General features: G+C 39.1%; 1 non-coding gene across 1 annotated transcript; it reads right to left on the reverse strand.

Moving 5' to 3' along the window:
* Positions 1-730: 730 nt before the first annotated feature.
* On the reverse strand, positions 731-877 carry LOC129501720 (U4 spliceosomal RNA). Its single transcript, XR_008662806.1, has one exon. It is a non-coding gene; the product is annotated as a U4 spliceosomal RNA (small nuclear RNA).
* Positions 878-21,419: the final 20,542 nt, after the last annotated feature.

Genomic DNA, 21,419 nt, shown 5'->3' on the forward strand with positions numbered 1-21,419 from the left:
GCCTCACCCCCACCCCAATCCCCCAACTTAGTTTCAATGTAGCACTCCGAGTAGCTCTTTTAATATTTAACTTGAATCATGTCCTAGCTTTGTTTAAAATCTTATTTCTAATGGCATCATGTCTCACTCAGGGTAAAAGATAGTCTTAAAAATAGCCTATAAGTTCCTGTGTCGTCTGCCTCCCCATTTATTCCTTTCAGAACTCATTTCCTACTGCTTTTCCTATTCTCATTGTGCTGCATACATGGGACTTCGTATTATTCTTTTAGCTTGTCAAATGCTTACTCACCCTGGGGCGTTGTACTTACTGTTCTTCCTGGAACACGTGTCCCTAAATATGCATATACTTCATTTAACCTATTAAGGTAGCATCTTTGAGGTCACATTTTCGGAAAGACTTTTGTCACCTTCTATGTATTTGTGTCTCAGTCACTTTGTGTTCATGAATTCCATTTTATGTTTCTTCTAGGCACTTAAACATATTTTTATGGTGCTTATTTCTTTATTGTTCTAGTACACCACTAGAATATGAGCATGCAAGCTTCTGACAGAGCTGCCTGTCTTCTATCATCACAACAGGACACAGGGAAGATACTCAGTAAAGTGTTGAGTAAATGATGAATGCACCCTGATTCAGAAACAAAGCTGCCTTAGTTCAAAGATGCTTTTTTTTTTCCTTTTGCATGTTACTTTTAGTTATTTAAGGTGAATCAATGTCCATTCTCAAGATCCATATGAATAGTAGGTATGTATTTTCAGGACTAGAATACTGGTAGATATCTAGCCCTTGTATATATTTCAGGTGTACTTTTTCAATTAGCAATAATTGTGCCTCAGATAAACCTCATTGGCTATGATACTGTCACTGCACAAAGCTCAGGTGTATTTTTTAACTTTGATGTAACACCTTAGTTAATACCCTGTAACATGATTTTGTACCCTGCCTACAATTTATCATTGCAATTTGATAAAGCTTACTTGTGAAGAAGTGTCTTATTACATACTTCTGTAGTGACAATTTATTGTAAATGTACTGGCTTAAAACAATACAGACTTATTATCTTAGTTTCAGAGGTCAGATGTTCAACCCAGGCCTCACTGGACTAAAATCATGGTGTCAGCAGGATTGATTGCTTCTGGAACCTTTAGAGTAGATTCTGTTGCCTTGTCTTTTCAGTCTAGTGGTTACCTGCCTTCCTTGGCTCATGGCCTCATTGCTCTGTCTTCAAAACCAGCAAAATAGCATCTCTGAGCCGGCTTGGAAATGTTCTCCATTAAAAAAAAAAAAAAATATCACAAAGCAGGGAGCCCGATGCGGGGCTTGATCCCAAGACTGGGAACGTGACCTGAGCCAAAGGCGGATACTTAACCAACTGAGCTACCCAGGTGCCCTCAGAGTTTTCCATTTTTAAGTATTCATGTGATTAGATGGAATCGATGCAGATATCTTCCCATTTCAAGCTCCTTAACCTTTAGCACATCTGCAGAGTCTCTTTTGCCCTATAAAGGAACATATTCACAGGTTCTGAGGTTTAGGTTTCCTACCTCAGAAGGAGTGAAAGCATAGCTATCTTTCATGATTGTCCCTGCTGACCTCTAACACTAATGCCTTTTTTCTCATTTCTTTAAAAACAACTTCTTTAAAGAACAACTGTCTGTTCACTCTATTTTTCATTTCAGTCTCCTGTTTGATCCCTTTAGTGAATGTAAATTTGAATCCCACCAATGTATTAAAAGTGTTCTAGGTCCAACATTGACCAATTGGTCTCCAGACTTCGTTTTTCCCCCCTCTGTGTGTCACTATGCCTGAGAAGCTAGCAGATAGTTACATATTTTCCATAGCAATCAGGAATAATGGAGCCTGATGGCCCAGGTCAGAATAGACAACCTAGCTGCTATTCCCTGTCGGATATATTTTACCTTCTGACTTCTTAATGACCCACTATTCTACTCATGTAAAAGTGTGGCTTACTTTCCTGATCATTGACCTTAGTTTGAAACTCTCCACCTTCAAAATTCTTTCTCCTAAAGTTTACCTTTTCTTGCAGCATATTCTTTCCATGACTCTTGCCCATCTTTCTAGCTACTTTAAAATTCTCTGCTCCTTGTTCCTCCTGTTTTGGACTCCTAAGCCCAGTGTTCCTCCGTTTCTCTGGAACTAATTCTGAGGACAACAGCCTTTCCTAAAGTTATGTAAGTGCCTTGATTGTTACCTGTTCACTCTCTTGATAGTCTACGAAGCCATCGTTGCAGGACACTGCTCTGAAGAGACTGACAATTGGGCAGTTATGGACACTGGCCAGCTCTGAGTGAGGGTGACCTCTGGTGGACACAACTCATCCCTTAGCCTTCTCCCTTGTCATGTGTGATTGCCGTTGTTTATTTAAATTGTGGTAAAAGGTATATAATATAAAATGTTCCATCTTAATTTTTAAATATACAGTTCAGTAGTGTTAAATACATTGACATGGTTGTGCACTCAATCTCTAGGACTCTCTTCATGTTGATAAACTGGAACTGTCTATCCATTAAACACTAGTTCTCCATTTTCCCCCTCCCTCTAGTCCCTGGAAATTACCATTCTACTTTGTCTCTGAGGATTTGACTACTCTAGATAGCTTACATAAATGGAATTATATAGTATGTGTCTTTTTGTGATTTGTTTATTTTACTTAGCATTATGTCATCAAGAGTTATCTACCTGGATTTCCTTTTTAAGGCTAAATAATATTCCATTGCATGTATGTGCCTCTTTTTTATCTACTTATCCATTGATATTTTGGTTGCTCCTATCTTTTGGATATTGTAGAAAAATACTGCTATGAACATGGGAGTCCATAGATCTCTTTGAGACTCTGCTTTCATTTCTTTTGTGTATATACCAAAAGTGAAATTGCTGGATAATATGGTAATTATTTGTTACTTTTTATACTGTTATATTGTCTTCGTTAGTGGTTTCAGCATTTTACAATCTCACTAGCAATGCATGAGAGTTCTAATTTCTCCACATCTTTGCCAATACTCATTTTCGATAGTAGCCATCCTGATAGGTATAAGATGGTACCTCATTGTTGTTGCTGCTGTGTTTTTCCTAAATTTATTTAAGGGAGAGAGAGGATGTGTGTTCATGAGCTTCAGGGAGGGGCAGAGAGAATCCTAAACAGGTTCCATGCTCAGGGTGGAGCCCATGCAGGGCTCCATCTCAAATCCTGAGATCTTGACCTGAGGCAAAATCAAGAGTTGGACTCTTAACAAACTGAACCACCCAGGTGTCTCATCTTATCACCATTTGTTAATCACCAACCATGTCTCATGCACGGTATGGAGGGCTTTTCAAAAACTGGCTTATGTAGTTCTCACCCTGATCCTATGAGGTAGGCACTTTTGTAACTAGTCACTGTTGAAAAATGGAGGCTCAGAGCATTTAAATGAGTTTCCTGGTCTATGAAGTGGTACAATCGAGATTTGAACCCCCATCTGTTTGTGACGCACATTTTGAGTTTCAGTGTCTGTTCATCAGATCCTGTGTGCCTGATGTCTTTTAGGTTTCCATTGCATTCCATTCTACAATTCTTGAAATCACCAGTACACATTCATTCCTATCCCTGGTACTCTGTCCATCACTCCCACAGTTAGAGCAGTAATTAGGAGACCAAATTCTTAGCATTCTGTGGACAAGCACCCTTGGATTCTGTTTTTCCTCTTTACTCGCTGAACACAGATCATTGAGTGCTCATATGATGTGCTAGACCTGGGGCTGAGAACACATCAGAATAGACAGACTAGCTCATTGCTTTTTATTGAGATATAAGTGACAAACATAAATACTTAAGGTATATATGCGAATATCAAAATGCAATATTTTGAAATGCATGTATATTGTGAAATCATGACCACAATTAAGCAAAGTAACATATCTGTCACCTCACATAATTACAATGTTTTTGTGTGTTTATTAGAATGTTTGAGATCATTGTCTTAGAAAATTTCAAATACCAAATTATAATTTACTATAGTCACCATCTGTATATTAGATATTCGGAACTTACTCATAACTGAAATTTATCTTTTCACCAAAATCTCTCAATTACCTCACCACCAGCCCCTGGTAACCACCATTCTCACTACTATGAGTTGTTTTTTTTGTTTTTCTTTTTTGTTTTCTCTCTTTTAAGATTCTACAGATAAATGAGATCATGCAGTATTTTTCTGTGTCTGGCTTATTTCACTTATCAGAATGTTCTCCAGGTTCATCTGTGTCGTTGAAAATGGCAGGATTTTTCCTTCCTTTTTAAGGCCAAAACTAGATAATGACCCCATTGATGCTGTGCAAAAAAAAAAAGTGCTTAGTCAGAAACCACCAAGGATGCCTTCCTAAGAATCTGAATCTTTGAATGCTGTACAGGGCTGAAAAAGGAGGGGAGGGTCTTGTGTCAGGTTAGAAGTGGAGATAAAGCACACTTTTGTGCAAGGGTGCTTTATCTCTACCTCGCCTTGATGTCTCCTCCACTGCTGGTCGCAGGTAAAGATGTTGTCTGCTTAAAATTTTCTCTTGAATGTAATGCTGTCCCTTCAGGTTTATCAAGTCTAAAATTAGCTCATACTTCTGATACCTCTTTTTCTTTCAAGCTTCTGAGTTTTCATACATTAAGGTTATTTTTTATCTTTCTTTAATCAGCTATTTAGTGTTGATTTGTCTGTCTTTATATCCTTTGTATTGAAGTCCACTGTGGAATATACCTGTGGCCAAAGTTAGGTTTATTTAGCTTGCTATAGCAAGGAGACTCTAGAAAAATTTGAGAAGCATTTCAGTGAGGGGTGTTAGATGGACTTTTTATTGGGTTTGAGCTTGTTTTGGGTGACTGAGAACGGGTTATGGAAGTACAGTCTTGATCTTAATGGAATGCTATCAAGAAGGTGGCAATGTATTAAATACGCAGACATAGACAAATAATGTCAGATTTCACTTATGTGGAATCTAAAAGTAGCTAAACTCAAAGAGTAATGGTTACCAGGGGCTAGGGAGTGGAAGAGTTATGGAGTTTTTTTTTTTTTAAGATTTTATTTATTGATTGGTGAGAGACACACAGAGAAAGGCAGAGAATAGGCAGAGGGAGAAGCAGGCTCCTTGCAGGGATGCCTGATGCAGAACTCTATCCCAGGACCCTGGGATCATGACCTGAGCCAAAAGCAGACACTCAAAAACTGAACCACCCAGGTCCCCATTTATGGAGATGTAATTTAAGGGTATCAAACTTTGAACTAGAAGATAATTAAGGAGTCAATCCCCATTTACAATTGCACCAAAAGCATAAGATACTAGAGATAAACCTAACAAAGACGTAAAGGATCTATACCCTAAAAACTATAAACACTTCGGAAAGAAATGAGGAAGACAAAAGATATGGAAAAAATTCCAGCCATGGATTGGCAGAATTAATAAGTGAAAATGTCAATGCTACCCAGGGCAATTACACGTTCAATGCAATCCGCTATCAAAAATACAATGACTTTTTCAGAGACTAGAAAAAATTATTTTAAGATTTGTGTGGGAATCAGAAAAGACCCCGAATAGCCAGGGGAATTTTAAAAAATAAAACCATAGCGGGGCATCACAATGCCCAGATTTCAGGTTGTACTACAAAGCGTGGTCATCAAGCCATGTGGTACTGGCACAAAAACAGACACATAGACCAATTGAACAGAATAGAGAATCCATAATGTACCCTGAACTTTATGTCAACTAATATCGACAAAGGATGAAAGACGATCCACGGGAAGAAAGACATCTCTTCAATAAATGGTGCTGTGAAAATTGGACATCCACATTGCAGAAGAAGTGAAAACTGGACCACTCGCTTGCACCATACAACAAAGATAATCTCAAAATGGATGAAAGAATTTAAATGTGAGACAAGACCCACAAAATCCTAGAGGAGAAACAAGGCAACACCCTTTGAACTTGGCCCACAGTAACTTCTTGCAAGATACATGCCACAAAACAAAGAAACAAAGCAAAAAATGAACATTGGGACTTCATCAAGAAAAGAAGCTTTTGCACAGCAAAGGATAAAGTCCAGCGAAACTAAAAGACAACCTACAGAATGTGAGAAGATATTTGCAAATAACAATCAGATAAAGGGCTAGTTTCCAAGATCTGTAAAAGAACTTATAAACTCAAACACCACAAGAAACACACAATCCAAGCATGAAATGGTCAAAAGACCTGAACAGAAATCTCCACAGAGTAGCATATACATCGGCCAACACACATGATAATATGCTCTTCCATCACTGCCATCGAGGGAAATACAAACAAAACCACAATTGAGATAACCACCTCACACCAGTGAATATGGGGAAAATTAATAAGAGCAGGAAAAACAAATGTTGAGAGATTTGGAGAAAAGGTAACACTCTTACATTGTAGGTGGGAATGTGGAACAGGTGCTCGCCACTCTGGAAAACTGTTGGGAGGTTCCTCAAAGAATAGAAAATAGACCGCCCCTACTACCCAGCATTGCACTAGTTAAAGGATTTACCCCGAAGATTCAGATGCAATGAAACGCCGGGCACCTTCACCCCGAAGGTTTCTACAGCCATGCCACAATTGCCAAACTGTGGAAGGAGCCTCGGTGCCCATCCTGAAAGATGAATGGATAAATAAGATGGGTTTATGTATACAATGGAATATTTAACTCAGCCATTAGAAACCAACAAATACCCACCATTGCCTTCAACGTGGATGGAACTGGAGGTAATATGCTGTGAAGTAAGTCAATCGAGAAGTACAACAGTGTATGTTCTCACTGCATTTGGGAATATATAAATTAAATTTGGGGGGGTGGAAGGGTAATATAAGTGAAGGGAGAAAAATGGTGTGGGAGATATCAGAAAGGTACACAGAACATAAAGACTTCACTCTGGAAATGAACTAGGGGTGGTGGAAGGGAGGAGGGCTGGGGATTGGGGGTGAATGGGTGAACGGCACGGAGGGTGACACTTGATGGGATGAGCAGCTGGGTGTTATTCTGTATGTTGTAAATTGACACCATAAAAATTAAATTATAAAAAAAAAAAGCTCTGAAGATCTTATGCAGAGGGTAGAGAATATATTTAACAATACCACTTTATATACTTCAATTTGCTAAGAGACTAGATATGAATTGTCAGCATTAAAAAGAAAGCCATAATTATGGAACATCGTAGAGGTGTCCTCTATTTCCATGATGATAATCATTCAATCCCATGATGATACGTAAGTGTATCAAACTAATAAGCTGCACACATTAAACTTCTATAACCTTATATATCAATATCTCAATTAAAAAATAAGGAAATTCAGTAATTGGGATTCTTAATAATTTCTATCTGAAATGGAGATTAAATGGTGGTAGAATTAACATTGTTAAAGAAATAGCAACTCTTAAAGAAAGGGGATATTAGTCAAATGAAGGGAAACATCCATTGCCTAGCCTATGTCTTGCTCTGAATATGGTGATAGAGTGATGTGAGATTGTCTATTTCATGTTGTTAATATCACAGTGTGGTTTTAATTTTCTCAATATCCATTTATTTTCCTCTGTTAACTCACTTCTGTCCCCATTTGAACATATTCGAACATATTCTGGACAGCTGAAGTAGCCGTCTCATTTTTCCCTCTGCCTCTTTCTCTGCCCACTCCACTCTTTCACACCACTGCCAAATCAGTGAACACTACTTTGATCTTGTTCTTCTCAAATTAAGTTTCCCTTTTTCACAAAAGGAAGTCCATACTCTTTGTCCAAACAACCATCTCTAGCCACTTTCCCAGACCTCATCTACTTTTCTCTATGTTAGTCTTCAGTTTGAATATATCATTTGCATTCTATTCTTGATACTAGTGATTGCTTGACAGGATATGTAAAAATGTATAGGGGAAGTGGTGAGGAGGGTTGGTGAAATAGGGATTGGGGAGGGCACTTATGATGAGCACTAAGTGATGTATGGAATCGCTGAATCACTATGTCCTTCACCTGAAAATATAACACTGTCCTTTAACCATACCAGAATTGAAATACATCTATATTCTTAGGCTTTAGAATGACTTACTTGATCCTAAATGTGAAGTAGGAATATGGCCAATAGTTTCATTTCCTAAAGGGATTGTGATGCAGGTTGTTAACGGACGCATTTTGGGGAAAATTGTCTTATGAATTCATATTGTTCATATTGTTCCCTCTCTCTGGAAAATGTTGTAATTATCGGAGTTGGCTAGTTTTTAAGGTCTAGTTGAGAAATCTGTTTCTGTTTAATTTTAGAGTTGCTCTAAGTCAGAACTGTTAAAGCATTCATTGCACATATCATGTTGTTCCTTTGCTGTTGACCACTAGAACTTATGAGTACTTTGAAGGTGAGGGCCTTGTTTAGACACCTTTCTATCTCCTATAACGTCAAGGACAGGGTATCATAACTGGTGGTCTTCAGTGAGTATTTGTTAATAAAGAGTAATATGATCCACTGATTTTATTAAATCTGGACATACGTGAGATCAAGCCCTGCGTTGGGCTCAGGACTCAGAGCAGATTCTGCTTGTCCATCTCCCTCTACTCCTCTCCCTGCTTTGATCGCTGTCTTTCAAATATATAAATGAATTATATCTTTTTTAAAAAATCTAGACATAAAAAATAATTTTAAATGAGTGGAGTAGACTTTCCCCAATACTGACCTCCTGGTAAATTAATAATATTGGTTTTGATAATTAACTACAATTACAAATTTATAATTGTAAATCTAAAAAATTATTGAGCAGTATTGTAGTTTCTTTGTTTTGGAATATATATTTTGAGAGAGAAAGGGAGAATTTTCCTTTATTCTATGTACAGTTTTATCACAAGCTTCAAAAATTAAGGAGATAATTTCATTTTACAGGTTGAAAAAGTTTTAGATTGAAAGTTTGGCTAGCAGAAGTTATGCCAAGTTTACATAAATTTTAGACAGTTTCTCTAGGAAATCTTATGTTTTGGGACTTCAACCTGTTGCTTTAAAAAATGGTATTTTTAAAGATTTTTATCACACCCCTTATGGCTTTTGGTTCAACCTTAGTAGCTTGAGTATATAAAAGTGATACTCCTTTCTTCGGGGGGGGGGGGGAGCATTGGACTCTAAACAGAATTCCTTTGAAGGCAATTCCCTTTTCGTAAAAGTGTAAATGCCACTTCTGCTACTAAAGTGTCAAATGTAATCGGCCACAAGCCTCATTTCTTATTTCTATGCTGTTGAATCCACAAGAAAATTACCTTAAATTTGCTATGAGTCTGCCACAATAGATAGGCTTTTATTAGCATCCTTTCTTCTGAGTAAAATACATAAAACTTTCATTGTGGTCATGAATGTGTTTACTCAAGCTGTCCCTGGGTTCTTGGAGCTGAGGGAGGCTATAGAATTGTGTCCCCTTGAGGATATGAGAGCTAATTCAGCTGAGTACTCTGCACTTGTGAGTGCCATCCAGCAAGTGAAGGCTTTGTATTTACAATCTTATAAATGTAAATCTCTCCGATTCTGTTTTATAAGGAGCAAAAGGCTGAAAGGGTATGATGCCAGCAATGCAATCATTACCTAACTTGCACATTTAGATTGGATGCTCAGAGCCATAGAATATTGAAGAAGCACTATTGGTCTTTGTTGCTAAATTTATCCCTGGGAACTATTAAGTGTTTGTTGGTTTTTAGAAAGGATTTCTCCAACATGTTCTTTACTAGTAGCAAGTAGACTGCCTTTTATCTGTTGCTATGAGGTGCTGAGGAGACAGGCTATCTCCAGGGTAACTGGAAGAAACCGAGCATACTCACTCTGCTCTCTACAGGATGGTGTGCTTGCATAAGCCCAGTGCGTCTAGTGGTACCAGGTTATTGCATCAAGACCTCCTTCCCTCTCTTCACTGATTATTTATGGAATACATAATGAACTAAATGAGTGACTAAACACTTGGTTATAAAGAGATATTTGTTTTTATGATCGAATAGTTTGTGACTGCATCACTGACCTTTGGACTTCCAGATTTTAAAAAGTGGTAGTTACAGCATGTACAGGGAGCTTTCTGTGTGGAGGGTGAACCTGAGATGACATAGAGAAAAGAACAGGTATCAATGAAGGATGAAGGGCATTACTACTGTTAGCCAATCTTAAAAGGTCTGAGAAAAATAAAACAAAAATGTTCAGTGTTGTAAGGGACACCGTAGATGTTAGTCTTCTGGTTCTCAACCTTGACTGCATGTTAAAATTGTGTAGGCATTTTTAATATTAACTTATTGAAATATAACATGTACAAACCTTGAGTGTTTAAGTTTCACAAGGTGAATATACCCATGTAACCATTACCAAATTAAGAAACCGAACATTCATATCTGTTAGAAGCCCTTGCGTTGTTCCTAGACATTACCTCCCTGTAGAATTAAGCCCTGTCCTGATGTTGAATACTGTAAACTGTTTGCCTGTTTCTGAAATTTATATCTATTAAATAAATAATAGTGTATTATGCTCTTTTGTCTGTTTTTCTTTTTCCTGCCCAGTACTAGGTTTGTGAGTCCGCAAGTAGCAGTAATGCAATCATTCTCATTGTTGCCAAATGGTTCACATATGAAAATGAAAATGAGTGGGAAATATCAGAGAGGGAGACAAAACATGAGAGACATCTAACTCTGGGAAACAAACAAGGAGTAGTAGAAAGGGAGGTGGGTGGGTGGGGGGAGTTGGGATGATTGGGTGATGGGCACTGAGCAGGGCACCTGATGGGATGAGCACTGGGTGATATTCTATATGTTGGCAAATTGAACTCCAAGAAAAAAATAATTTTAAAAAATGCCACCACTTATTTACTTCTTCTAATATTGATGGACATTTGTGTTGATTATAGGTTTTGGCCATTGCAAATAATGCTGTCATAAATATTGCTATGGTTATTTTGGAGAACCTTTGTAAATACTTTGTTGGGCATATATCCAAAATGGAATTGCTGGGTCATGGTATATGTGTGCATTTAGTTTAGTGTGTATAAACACTCACCTTCCAAATCTATAAAACCAATCTATACCCAGCTTCTAGTTGATCCACTTACCCATCATCTAAAGACTTTAAGAAAAGCTAATATCCAAAGTCCACCCAGACTCCACCCCAGAACAATTAAAGCAGAATTTCTGAGGGTAAGACCCAAGAGCTAATTTATTAAAAAATAAAATAAAATCTCCCCAGAGATACCATGGACTTGGAAAAATACTTTAAGAAGTAGCTATTGATTCTAGGTGTTGTGTGATAAAGTAAGAATAATGAAAACTTGTCCCTACCACCTCCAGGCAATCTATTTTCCCTCCCTCCCATGCCCGCAAAGATACTCTTTGTGTTCTCCCAAGTTGTTTTTATAAGCCTATGACTAACCTATTGAGGGATAGTTGTCAATGACATGAACTAATACATACTATTCCTTTTTATAGCTTTTTTTTTATGATTGGCTTCGACTGAATTATTATCTCTTGAAGACATGCAGAACTATTTCTGACTTCTGAGTATGACTCCTTTCCCACATTCAGACCCTTGTAGCCCTTCCATCCCACAAGAGTGAAGACCAAGGAATCCTAATTGAGGACTCAAGACTAATGCTACCACATAATTGATCTAAAAAGTTCTAAAGCTGTTAAAAAACAACAACAACAACAACAAAAAACACTTAACTCTTTACATTCATTTTCTCCATTGTAATGTGGGATGTTATGGGCTGAGTTGTGCCCTCCCCAATCCTAAATTTATATATTGAGGTCCTAACCCTTAATACCTCAGAGTGTGACTATATTGGAAGATAGGACCTTTAAAGAGATAAGTCAAGTTAAATTGAATATATTAAGGTAGCCTTAACCCAGTATGACTGATGACCTTATAAAAAGAAGAGATTAGAACACAGGGACACACACAGAGAAAAGACCTTGCGAAAACCAAAGGGGAAGATAGCCATCTACAAACCAAGGGGAAAGGCCTCCAAATACATTAACTTTGCTGATACCTTGGTATTTGACTTCTAGCCTCTAGAATTATTGAGAAAATAAGTTGCAGTTGTTTAAGCCACCCAGCCTGTGATACTTTGTTATGGTAGCCCTAGCCAACTAATACAAGGGATAATATAATAAAAGGGACTTGAAAGACTCTTACGGAATAAATGGAATTGACAGGTTGGCTGTGAGGTTTAGAGTGAATGTTAGTCCTATAGCCACCAACTTGTACTTTTCTATCTAGAGCACATTGTCTACTTGTCTCCCCTTATCTCCTTCCTCATTGCACTCTTTAAGTGTTGCTTTCAACACGGAACATGGCTCCAACAGAAAATGATTTAATTCAAAAGTGAAAGACTATACCGTCAGGTGTTTCTCCAATTGTGTTTATGTACCAACTTACACTGTAAATCTAAATAAGCATCAAGTGTCTCTTTCCTTGAGAGGTCAAATCTAAAGTTGGCACCCCGATGTAAATGTGCTCCTGAGTCTAGCTAGCTTTACCTGTTCCTATCAACTCCCCGCTCTTGTCATTCATACTAAAACAGAAATTTAAGAGGATATATTAATGTTTTGAAGGGTAACCCCCCATAGCTTTTTCTCTTTTGCTGAAGAACCATTTTTCTTGTTAATTATTCTTAATAAAAGCTCTCATTTTATTCAATAGACTGTGCTAATAGTACCCTGAGAATAGTTTTTATACAGCAGAGTTTCCATGGAAGCTCAAAGCACTATATAAATATTGTCTCATTAAAAACTCCTATACTCCCATGAAAGAGGTTGGGGGCTGCTGTAATTTCCTTGATGTGCAGATGGAGAAACAGAGGGTGAGAGACGTTTGCAAATTCAGCAAAGCTGGGAGGGAAATACAGAAAAGCATTGCCTTCTCACATTTGGTGAAAAAAACCTCATGCCAACTCCCCAGATTTTCACAAACCGAGAGGCATTCAGCACAAAGTCACAAGCCTGTGTCTTGATGAATAATTAACACATTATAAAGTATCCTCACTTTTCCTTGAGAACAGGTGCCATGTTTTAGTGGGGAGTAGAAGGCACTGAGAAGTACCTGTAAAATCTTAAGATAAGGCTTTTCTAGCCTTTTCTTGGTTGCTCAGCTTGCCATGAAACACTGCTGGTGTATTGGAGTCATTTTTGATACTCCTTTCTGAATTAATGTCTTCAGTAATCCTTTCAAAGCACTACTGATGACATAGTCTCCCCATAACCTTTCTGTTCACTGGTGGCTCTGTTCTAGTGCAGTTAGCAATCTCCTATCCTAATTCAAGGTTGTAATCCTGCATCTATTTTCCATTCTTTTAGTGCCTTGGTCTTCCTTTGTCTCTGTTTTTTCCTCTGCAAATCCTACATGGGCTAGTTACATAGTTGTAAAAACTAACAGACTTATCAAATTAATTGCTAATAAAATGGCTTAATAAAATCCACAGATGAACAACACAGAATACTGGTTATGGCTGTGTGATGGAGCAGTTGAAAAAAGATCAAGCATAACAAGAAAAGGAAATAGATTAAGCATGAAGCAGCTGTTAGTGTTAAAGTTTCTTCTGCATCAGAAACTAACTGGTTAATGGAAAGAGCAGTGGAGATGGTAATGGAAAAGTAGTCCAAAGTTGAGAAATAAGCCGGAGGGGAACCAAGACCCTGCAGGTGGATTTCCCACTTAAGGGTCAAGGCTGAATTGAAATTGTGACCGAAGGACTGACAGGTTTTTATTGTGTAACATTTAGCTCCTAAAATCTGGTGAACAGCTTCTCTACTGACTCAGATAATGCCTATTGCTGAACATCTGCTGTTAGAGAAAGGACTATTACTTTTGGCTGAAAGCTTTCTGATGGAAGATTCTTCATTAGAAAAGCAGCAGCAGCCTTCACCTGCAATGAAGTGGGGATACACTACAGATTATTAATTCACCATTTTCATAGTACAGCATATTCAGGTGTACTTTGCGTAATTGTTTTGTGAAAGGTTTTGAGATTTGTACCATGGACGACAGTATTTCTGAGGTTTTTGTTCTGTACAACATAAAAATACTTCTCTGTCTTATAAATTAAGAAAGACTAATCTTTTTGTTGTCATCAGATTCAAGATTATAAAAGTATTCCTTCCTTGAAAAGGGTTTTTTAAACAAGGTTATTAATTGCCTTTTTTTAAAAAGAAGAATAAAATGAAATTTTATTTTCTGACACCTAATACTACACTTTCTCAAAGTTATAAAGGGATTTGTTAAAAAAAATTGCAAAAAATATACACCATGTAATTGAGCAAGAGCTCAAAATCCTCTCTGAAACTATCTTCTAAAAGGCACAAGTCAGAAACTGTATATTTCTACAATTTCAAGAAAATTTTCCCAGGAAAGATATTATGCATAAATCTCAAAATTTATTCTACAGATAACACATTAAAAACAAAATAGCAAGTCATTTTTGAGGTTAAAGTATATTAAAATACTACAAATCCCTAGTTACCTAATTCTCAGCTTCTTACCTAATTTGTTCAAAGACATTATCTCTTGTCAGGCAATGACCTCTCTTCCTATAGATGCTCTTTTTTTCTTTTTGCATAAAAAATTAACAGCACAGTTGGCAAAAGAGGGCAGTGAAAGATTTGAGAAAAATATAGACAAGGAATCCAGCATGGGCAGTGTTACTGGCCACTTGAGCGACCACCCAAAATAGCAAAGCAGGTGAGGCTCTTTGACTGGCCTAATTGGGTTCTCTGTCTACTGTGCATTGCAGAGGACTGAGTGCATTCATTGATGTTCTGCTAGGCAAATGTTCCAGAAAAAAGGGGCAGGACGGTCAAGGCTTGGCAGTCTGAAGCAGTTTGGTAAGGACTTGTTACTCTCACCAGCTCACTGATCTTTCTCAGCATCAGATAATTCCCATAACCTGATAGCTCATCCTTTTATGGTCCTTCCTATATGCTAGGAATGGTTCCAAGCACTTCATACATATTAAGTCTTTTAATCTGATGACGGGAATGGATCATCATTTCACTCTCCTCTTATATACATATGCCCACAAACACATATATACATAGTTATTACACATGAATTATGTGTGTATGTATATATTAGCTTTTGTTTCTTAATAAAAGTAATGTATGTGTGTTATGTGTATATATGTAATAATATATGTAAATATTATGGTATATGTATAAGCTTTGACCTTAAAAAAAAGTCAGGGACATTTACATCCCATTTCCTTTGCCAGCCCTTTTCTGTGAAACTGCACAGTGGATGTTCCTGTAATGCCACTGATAGAGGGACGCAACAAGCCATGTCCAGTTATAGACTTGCTTGGGTTTTTGTGTCCGTCACACTCCTGCATTGTAAATGATTGGAAGGCTGGGATAATTCTGACCCATTTTGGTGTGCCATGGAGCTCACAGAGATCTGGTACAGAGTACACACATGCTCATCTGTTTGCTAAGGAGTTACAACCTTTGAAATGCTTTGAAGAAAGAGTGGGGCTTTGAAGAAAGAGTGGAATTATGGTTGGCAGTGTTCAATACAGTTATTTATTTCCAAGATCACATTTTATATTCGGCTCTGTCAAATCAAGATCTCTTCTCAAGACTAAAATTACAGTCACAACTGAATATATAAATATGGATAGAAACTGGAAAATGTGATTATACAGATAATTATACATTTATTCAGAGAGTAAATGGCTGTACTCTTTCCTTCATGTAACTGGCTTTATTCATCTTTATTTATAATTTAAAACTAATTTACATTGCTTTTATAAAAATATTACTTATTTCCTTTACTTGTAACTTTAAAAAGTGAATTTAACTGAGTTAGTTGTAATCGTTGATGACTCATAGATCAATTGAACAAAAAAGGACTTTGAGTATGCCAGATTTAAAACCCGGATCTGTTAAATGGCTTGACTAAAGTCGCACATGAAGTTGCCAGCAAAGCCAGCCTCTGAATTAGAATATATATTTTATTCAATGAAGATTCAAGCCTAGCAGCTACCTTGCTCCAGTTAGGAATTCAGAAAATATTTGCTGGATGAATAGATTATTCTGATGGGGGAACTGAGTGATGACAACAAAAGCTGGTTAAAATAACATGTGTCCACAGTGGTGCAGATTGACCAAATATCTGCTCTGAAAGCCATGAAGCTAACCACTGTGATGGCATCAAGTAGGGCAGATACTCAGGGCTTACAGTTCATTTAATTCATTCAGGCTTCTATTTTGTGAGATATGCCCCAAGCCATACATTTACATTAAGAAATGAAAATTAGGCTGTTGGTTTCTGGTGGTCAGTGCTTTTCTTTTTTTTTTTTCTTTTTCTTTTTTTTTTTTTTTTTTTATGATAGTCACACAGAGAGAGAGAGGGGGGCAGAGACATAGGCAGAGGGAGAAGCAGGCTCCATGCACCGGGAGCCCGATGTGGGATTCGACCCTGGGTCTCCAGGATCGCGCCCTGGGCCAAAGGCAGGCGCTAAACTGCTGCGCCACCCAGGGATCCCTGGTCAGTGCTTTTCACTGTATCGTGTCTAAGTGTATATAGAAATGAAGTGAGGTTATAATAGAATAATTTGGTTTATCATCACTAAATGGCTGGAAGAAATGAGGCTGAGGCAAGTTAATCCTATTGGTACAATAATTAAAGTGCAACCTAGAACATAGGCAGAGACATGCATGAAACCAAAACTCAAATGAGAAAGTAAGAAGTCAGGAAGTTCTAGAGACCATAGAAGTCTACAACTAAAATGCATCATTTAATAGATAAAGGAATCCTTAAAACATTTCCTAGAGTGATTTTGGGGTTCAAACGAAGATAGACCCAGGTAGTAGATAGTAGTTGTAGTTGACCTGCCAGACAGTATCTTCTTTTTTTTTTTAATTTTTTTTTATTTTTTTTATAAATTAATTTTTATTGGTGTTCAATTTACCAACATACAGAATAACACCCAGTGCTCATCCCGTCAAGTGTACCCCTCAGTGCCCGTCACCCATTCACCCCCACCCCCCACCCTCCTCCCCCTCCACCACCCCTAGTTCATTTCCCAGAGTTAGAAGTCTTTATGTTCTGTCTCCCTTTCTGATATTTCTCACACATTTCTTCTCCCTTCCCTTATATTCCCTTTCGCTATTATTCATATTCCCCAAATGAATGAGAACATACACTGTTTGTCCTTCTCCGGTTACTGTGGCCAAGTTCAAAAAGGGTGTTGCCTGAGTTCTTCTCTGGGATTTTGATGGAATCTTGTCTCACATTTAGATCTTTCATCCATTTTGAGTTTATCTTTGTGTATGGTGCAAGAGAGTGGTCCAGTTTCATTCTTCTGCATGTGGATGTCCAATTTTCCCAGCACCATTTATTGAAGAGACTGTCTTTCTTCTAGTGGATCGTCTTTCCTCCTTTATCGTATATTAGTTGAGCATAAAGTTCAGGGTCCACTTCTGGGTTCTCTGTTCTGTTCCATTGATCTATGTGTCTGTTTTTGTGCCAGTACCACACTGTCTTGATGAACACAGCTTTGTAGTACAACCTGAAATCTGGCATTGTGATGCCCCCAGATATGGTTTTCTTTTTTTAAAATTCCCCTGGCTGTTTGGGGTCTTTTCTGATTCCACACAAATCTTAAAATAATTTGTTCTAAGTCTCTGAAGAAAGTCCATGGTATTTTGATAGGGATTGCATTATACGTGTAAATTGCCCTGGGTAACATTGACATTTTCACAATATTAATTCTGCCAATCCATGAGCATGGAATATTTTTCCATCTCTTTGTGTCTTCCTCAATTTCTTTCAGAAGTGTTCTGTAGTTTTTAGGGTATATTTTGAGAACCATTTGAATGGTAAATGGTTCTCCAACCTTTTATTTTCAGGTTGTAGGTGTCCTTCTGTCTAAAATGAGTCTCTTGTAGACAGCAAATAGATGGGTCCTGTTTTTTTATCCAGTCTGAAACTCTGCGCCTTTTGATGGGGTCATTAAGCCCATTCACGTTCAGAGTTACTTGAACTTCTTCTTAAAGGGGAGTTTTAAGAGTCCCCCTTAAAATTTCTTGCAGAGCTGGTTTGGAGGTCACATATTCTTTCAGTTCCTGCCTGTCTTGGAAGCTCTTTATCTCTCCTTCCATTTTGAATGAGAGCCTTGCTGGATAAAGTATTCTTGGTTGCATGTTCTTCTCATTTAGGACCCTGAATATATCCTGCCAGCCCTTTCTGGCCTGCCAGGTCTCTGTGGAGAGGTCTGCTGTTACCCTAATATTCCTCCCCATGAAAGTCAGGGACTTCTTGTCTCTTGCTGCTTTAAGGATCTTCTCTTTATCTTTGGAATTTGCAAGCTTCACTATTAGATGTCGAGGTGTTGAACGGTTTTTATTGATTTTAGGGGGGGATCTCTCTATTTCCTGGATCTGAATGCCTGTTTCCCTTCCCAGATTGGGAAAGTTTTCAGCTAGGATTTGTTCAAATACATATTCTGGCCCTCTGTCCCTTTCGGCGCCCTCGGGAACCCCAATTAAACGTAGGTTTTTCTTCCTTAGAGTGTCGTTCATTTCCCTTAATCTGTCTTCATGGTTCTTTAATTGTTTATCTCTTTTTTCCTCAGTTTCCCTCTTTGCCATTAACTTGTCTTCTATGTCACTCACTCGTTCTTCCACCTCGTTAACCCTCGTCGTTAGGACTTCTAGTTTGGATTGCATCTCATTCAATTGATTTTTAATTTCTGCCTGATTGGATCTAAATTCTGCAGTCATGAAGTCTCGTGAGTCCTTAATGCTTTTTTCTAGAGCCACCAGTAGCTGTATAATGGTGCTTCTGAATTGGCTTTCTGACATTGAAGTGTAATCCAGATTTTGTAACTCTGTGGGAGAGAGGGCTGTTTCTGATTCTTTCTTTTGAGGTGAGGTTTTCCTTCTAGTCATTTTGCTCAGTGCAGAGTGGCCAAAAACAAGTTGTATTGGAACACGGGGGAGTATCACTGGTCCGTCCAGCTGGTCTTCTGGGGGAGGGGCCTGCTGTGCTGATTTTCAGGTGTTAGCACTTGGGGGAGCTGCTCTGCCCCTGCCTGCTGCAGGGCTCAGCGGGGGTTGTTTACCCCGTGGGCCCCAGGAGGAACAGCCGCAGTTGCTATGGCAACTCTGGAAGCCTGGATTCAGCCTCCGCAGGAACTACGGGGCTCGGGGCTCTCGGCTCTCCGTCCGCAGGGCCTGGAGGCTCCGGGGCGGGGCCGCTGATCTGCTCAGCTCGGGGCAGGAGCGTCCTTGCTGTCCTGGGCCCTCCCGGCCTCTGCCTGTCCCGGGGGAGGCCGGATCCTGGGCTGTGTCCCGGCGCCCTGTGCTCCGGGGCCTGCGCTGGTGGATTCGCGCTCCCGCCCCGCAGCCCCCTCCCTGGAGCCGCTCCCGAGCCCCTCCGAGCTGCTCCGGTCGGTCCCGCCGTGCGCGCTGCAGCCCTTAGGGAGCTCGGCGCACTCTCCCGGGGCGCAGGTGTCTGTTAGTGTCCCCGGGAGCCCGAGGGCATCCCCGCCCTCCTGGGTCCTGCTCCAACTCCCTGCGAGCCCCTTTCCGCCCGCCCGGAAGGTTGGTGCAGCTCCTGCTCCTCCGGGACGGGGCTCTCCTGTCCTGGGGACACTCGCCCCGGCCTCAGCCCGGCTCCTCGCGGGGCCCCTCCCCCTCGGAGGCCTTTTGTTCCTTTATTTCTTTTTCCCCGTCTTCCTACCTTGATAGAAGCGCGGACTCTTCTCACTGTAGCATTCCAGCTGGTCTCTCTTTACATCTCAGGCTGAATTCGTAGATTTTCAGGATGGTTTGAAGGTTATCTAGGTAATTTGGTGGGGACAGGTGATTTGGGGACCCTGCTCTTCCGCCATCTTGCCCCTCCCTCCCCAGACAGTATCTTCAATCATCTTCCTTGGTTTCAACGTTTTCCTGCGTCTCTAGAATCCCAGTTCATAGAGGCCTAGAATAGCAGAGTCCCTACCAATGAGATAAAGGACATTCTCCAAAGAAAATCACGATACTAGTTGAACAGTTTTCCTCTTAGTTTTGAAATGTTACCACAGAAGGGGAAATAGGGTGGATTGATTACCTCTACCCAATCGTGAACCAGAATAGTCCTGTTAGGAAGTCAGTTTTTTCCTACTTTATCACTGCAAAAGGTCAGTAAATGATGTGCGAAAGTTACTACATTGGGGAGTAATGGTACAAGATTTTCTTTTACAATTTGGAAATTACCAGTATTACAACAGGAACTCAAATAGCCAAATTAATATGGTTTCACCATTGCCAGTAGGAATAGGAGCTTTAAAAAGTATGATAGCTATTCATTGCCTTTTAAAAGAAGGCTTTCTCTATTATTTTTTTTGGGGGGGGGCCTTGTACACAGATTACTTTAATAAACCTTTAAAAAAATCTATCCCCTTCCCCCTCTTTTTCTTCTTTCTCTGATCTCTTTCCTCTCTTTTTAAGATTTTTATTTATTTATTCATGAAAGACATGGGCAGAGACACAGGCAGAGGGAGAAGCAGGTTCCACGCAGGGAGCCCGATGCGGGACTCGATCCTGGGACCCCAGGATCACGCCCAGCGCTGAGCCACCCAAGGATCCCCTCTCTCTTTTCTTTCTTCAGGGTGAATGCCCTATTAGGAGCCAGGAATTCAAATTACAAGGAGGGTTTCTTTAAAGGACACGCCAATAGCCCCCAGTCTTTTTTTCATGAATGAGGGTTGTTCAACCCAATCAAAAGAAGAAATGTTTGGCTACTTACCCAGTACCTCACATTTCTCTCTAGAGCTATTTAGTGATTCATCCCTATATAAGGGAATTAGCAGAATTAAATGTAAAGAGTAAAAAATTCTGTAATGTACCCAAAGCCAAATGCTTTCTTAGTCACTATTTTATACTAACTCTATGACTACTTCCTCATTTGATAGGACTTTTCATTTTCAAACTTACTAATTACTAAACACCGCTATATAATACATGTCTAAAAATTCATTGAATTTTCTTAAGGGAAAGTGGCTGCTGATACATTTCTTAACAACTTGAATCTTCCACATTAGTCATTCTGGGTATGTCTATTCGTCAGTTTGCCTGAATTATAAATCATGTGAATGTGTATACCCATTGACTACCCAAGACACAATAATGTTATTGATCAGCCACACTTTCACACCTAGGCAATTATCACTGAAATGATCAGACCTTCTGAAATCTGAGTCCTATGCCACCAGCTCATAAATCAAAGGTGAAGCTCAGTGAAAGGTTGAGTGGCTCTGTGCACAGAGATGGGATGCTGGGTTTCTTTTTGCCCCATTATTCCTTGTGAACTCTAGGGAGGAATATCTTTACTGTGCATCCCTTAATTGGCTGTATTCCAAGAGGCTGCAGCTATGGTTTGACATCCATTCACTGTTAGTG

The sequence above is a fragment of the Nyctereutes procyonoides genome, unplaced genomic scaffold (assembly GCF_905146905.1).
Source record: "Nyctereutes procyonoides isolate TBG_1078 unplaced genomic scaffold, NYPRO_anot_genome, whole genome shotgun sequence".
NCBI lineage: Eukaryota > Metazoa > Chordata > Mammalia > Carnivora > Canidae > Nyctereutes > Nyctereutes procyonoides.